The 3,871-nt window shown below is 37.4% G+C and overlaps 1 long non-coding RNA gene across 2 annotated transcripts; it reads left to right on the top strand.

Moving 5' to 3' along the window:
- The first annotated feature begins 951 nt into the window (after nucleotides 1–951).
- Nucleotides 952–3,654, top strand: LOC121920750. Of its 2 annotated transcripts, XR_006101753.1 has the most exons (3): nucleotides 1,357–1,523; nucleotides 2,150–2,194; nucleotides 3,545–3,654. It is a non-coding gene; the product is annotated as an uncharacterized LOC121920750 (long non-coding RNA). The 2 variants fall into 2 exon arrangements; XR_006101752.1 differs by having other exon boundaries at nucleotides 952–1,523; nucleotides 2,150–3,654.
- Nucleotides 3,655–3,871: the final 217 nt, after the last annotated feature.

The following is a 3,871-nucleotide window of genomic DNA, read 5'->3' as shown; positions in this document are numbered from 1 at the left end:
GTTCCGGGTTACGAAGGTTATTTCGGGTTACGAAAAATTTTTTGGTGCTTTTCGGCGCTATTTCGCACGAAATCGCGGCTTTTCCCCATTAGCGCCTATGGCTTTTTCGCCTTACGAAGATTTTCGGGTTACGAAAGCGGCGGCGGAACGAATTAATTTCGTAACCCGGGGTACCCCTGTATTATTTTCTTCCTCAGCACACTGTACTTGCTGTAACAAATATAACTACATTGTAACAAGATTTGCCTAAATTCAGTTGCTGTCCCCAAGGATGCCACTTTCCAGGCCACGGGGAAGCGGCAAAAGGCCCCTTCCCCACAGCCTGGAAAGGGGCATCCTTGGGGCTTGAAGCCCCAAGGACACCCCGCGGCGGCAGGGAGGAGGAGAAAGGGGCTTGCACTGTGTAAAGGGCACTCTAAGCGCCCTCGCGCAACACGATGGCGTCACGTCCGCGCCGCCTCATTTGGAGGTGGCGTGTTCATGACGCCATCATGGTGGCCCCCATGTGACGCCCCTTTTTAAAACTAGGGCGTCCTGAGGACGTCCCTTATGGCCGTTTGTAACGCGCTTGTGATTCTTAAAACTAAGTGTATACCTGAGATTTTTGCTCCAGATTACATCAACTGCTTTCCTGTATAGAGGTTAAACATGTGTCAACATATTTCTGTTCCTTTTTTTCTGAAGTGAAGAAATTAGATATATAGTCGCCCCTCCATTTTTGCGGGGGATCCGTTCCAGACCCCCCCCGGTTGGCTTGAATGGCAGTGCATGCCCATGGGAGCACACCCCATTTTGTCCCCCTCCGTTTGCTGCCATGAGGGATGTGGACTCCCAAGTCTGTGAAAATGGAGGGGCAACTGTATGCTTAACATATCTGATAATTCCATGGCATCCTAGCTACTTAAATAATTATGGTGTGGTGGGTCTAACGTGAGCAGGAGACATAATTTTTTCACTTTTGTGTTAGCTGCTTGATTGTTCGATGCAAGAGATGTCTTTCAGTTGAAATAATTCTTGGAAAATGACCTTTAATATCAGAAGCACAGAAGGATCAAAATGCTCATCAGTAAATTCTAAGGCATATTTATTCCATCTAAGTGACTTAATAAAGAGGATTTCACCCCAAATCCTAGTAGACTATTGTAAACATTTTGTAGGGCATATCTTTTTCCTAATTTGTATTTTTTATAGCACTTATGTAATAGGTGTCTACTTTTGAAACTCAGGAGTCAGTTCCCAAATATACCTCTATAGATGTAGGGTTTGTGATCCAGCTAGGGAATTAGACTGGTAGACTGGGTTTTTAAAAACATGTATGACATCTAAGTGTGTTATCATTTCCCTCCCCATTATTTGACTGTTTTGTCCCCTTATTAACAGGTCCACATTCCTTCACTTACCGTATTCTCAAATTTTCCGGTATTCAGAAGCAAACAGATATATTTGGCTAACTCCATGGATTTCTCACCACGAAGTGGATATTTTTCCATAGCCAATAGCAAAGGCAAAGCTTTATTGTATAGGTATGTAAATTACACTGATGGAATTATGATGATACTGGCATACCATTGGTTCTACCGTTGTTAGTTAATCAAACTAAAATATCAGATAATGGAACAAATTTTACCATGTGTTATCAGAATGGAGAATTAAATGTATTTTCAAATTTTGGGCACATTTCAGACCTCATGAAACTCTTTAGGTGTTGTATGATTTTAATGGAAGCATCCATTTAAATTTTAATGGGAGTACCCATGTATATATAATACTTAAATGAATGGTACTTATCAGCTGACCCCAGAAAGAACTAGGCTTGCCTACACCATATGAAATCAGTATTCTTAAGTGCTTTTAGGATTGCAGCCTTCAAACTGCTTAACTGGATTGATTTACCTCAGGGGGTGAGTTCCCTTAAAGTGCTTACATTTTTGCATACTACCTGAAAACTTGCTTGTTCTTCTTATTTTCTTCTTTAACCCTTGTAGAGAGAATATATATTCCCAGAGGAAAATGTTCAGGTTTTTGTAATAAAACAGTTTAGAATTATTGTGATCTATCTTTAAAAGACAGAGCAATCTGCATTGTAGCATAGAAGGGTAGGAATATTACCTAGACTCTTGAATAACTTGTTCATATTTTAACTTTGCAGATTGAAGCACTATTCCAGTTTCTGAATTCACTACTTTAGAATGAGGTAATTATCCAGTAAAGTAGATGTACATCTGGAGAACCGATGGTACTATACTTTAAATGTTCTTTTTGTCAGAAAGGATGTTTTCTGTCAGTTTACTGGAGATCACTATGCACAACAGTGGTAAAATTTTGATGATTGGTGAATTTAGCAAGTCCAATGGGTAGTAAGTCTCCTTATGTTTATCAGAGCTTGGAAAATTATATTAAAATAATCTGCCCCTGTTAATTGCATATATGTATTTGTACCTGAATAATTTTTAGGGTACTTCATTGTTATTCCGCATTAGTTTTTTAAAAATAACTTTTTTCACTACTCATTACTTCTTGTTAAAAAAATTACAGACTATTAAGGAGTAACTTAAAAATTGAAGAAGATGCCTTGAAATGCCCTTAAGATGATATGAAAAGTATTAGTACCATAGAAATAATTGCCTTTGCTGTCCCCAATTTGGCATTGTTCCTCCTTGTGGACTTGCTTTTAAAATGTCACTTTTCCAGCACAGTTATAAAAAAACCACTCATTACACATAACTGTTACTTGTAACTCATTATTTGCAAGCTCTGGTCTTGGTTAGGAAGCTGTACAGTTTAATATTGCTATAGTTGACAGAAGCACAAAGCTGTCAGTTGAAATGCAAAAAGGTTTGTTTTTGAATTTTGTTGTTTACAGACATGTTGAGTTATATCTTCTAGTAGTGAATTTGATCCTACTATTAATTTCAAATGTTACTATTAACTAAGAACTGAAACCCAATGTGTTTATCCAGTTGGTGTCCTGCTGCTGGTTTGAAGACGCTTTGATCCACCAGAGATTTCATCAACGTAATGGTGGTGAAGTGGGTGTCATGGTGCCCTCTGGAGGGCTGATAACTTCTAGAATAGCCTGGGAAGTGTCTTGTTGGACTACAGAGAGCAGGGGTGATTGTTGTAAACTATTTCCCCCCTCCTTTACATTGATGGAAACCCTAGCTCAAATTAAAATCACTTAAGCTTACATTTTAAATAAAAAGACCACTGGTTACTCAAAAATATCTAAGATCAATCTTGTGCACACTCACTTATTCAGAGCCATACTAAACTCAGCAAAACTTGTAAATATACATAAATAGGATTTCCTATGCAAGGAGGCTGTGTAATTTATTATGATCTGAGTGGCTCTACATACCTTTTATAGACAGGGTGCAGTATAAATCTAATAAATATTGTTACAGACAACATTCAATATTCTTAAATCCCTTGGTGTTTTAACATTGTTGGTCATAAAGCTAAGAGACAAACACTTTTTTGTAGGATGCAGTCTTTCAAAAAAGCAAAATGTATTGATTTGCTGTTGGTACTTTTCTCTCTGCAGATGACGTAATCTCTGGTTCTAAAAATGTGGATTCATGTTTTGTTCATTGTTTTAAGATTTTTTCTATCTATGTACATGAATATCAATACATAGTTTTTTAATAACTTGCACAGACTGGTCTCCAATATTATTTCCAATACATTCCATTTATAGAAAAACTTTACATTATTTATTTATTTATAGCCCGCCCATTCACAGAGAATCAGGGCAGGTTACAGTAGTAAAAGAATAAATCACAAATCAAACAATATAAAAATTAATCCCTTCCCAACCTCCAGTCCTAAAACCAAAACAATATAAAATAGATTACACTATAAAAACATTATC

Source organism: Sceloporus undulatus, chromosome 2 (genome assembly GCF_019175285.1).
Source record: "Sceloporus undulatus isolate JIND9_A2432 ecotype Alabama chromosome 2, SceUnd_v1.1, whole genome shotgun sequence".
NCBI lineage: Eukaryota > Metazoa > Chordata > Lepidosauria > Squamata > Phrynosomatidae > Sceloporus > Sceloporus undulatus.
This window is presented reverse-complemented; position numbering and strand designations above follow the sequence as displayed.